Raw genomic sequence first — 376 nt, forward strand, 5'->3', positions numbered from 1 at the left:
GAGTCAAATATAACTGATAAATAAGTAAATGAATGGCACTAGCATTTCTAGTGAAGATTTTGCCAAATTCCAGCCAGTAGAATAAGAAAAAAAGTCTGAGAATGAGAAAAGGAGGGGAAGAAAATTTTAAAACACAGATGGCAAGTTTAGAAGAAGAACCAAAGGAATCTAAAGATGCAATTCATTATTAATAATAACAGATTTAATCAGCTTATTGAACTTAACATAAATATAAAAAGTTTATTCCATATGTTATCAACAGTTAAAATATTCTTTTTAATTTTATTTCATTTTTAAATTTTACATAATTGTATTAGTTTTGCCAAATATCAAAATGAATCCGCCACAGGTATACATGTGTTCCCCATTCTGAACC

Source organism: Bison bison, unplaced genomic scaffold, assembly GCF_000754665.1.
Source record: "Bison bison bison isolate TAMUID 2011002044 unplaced genomic scaffold, Bison_UMD1.0 scf7180017864352, whole genome shotgun sequence".
NCBI classification, from domain to species: Eukaryota; Metazoa; Chordata; class Mammalia; order Artiodactyla; family Bovidae; genus Bison; species Bison bison.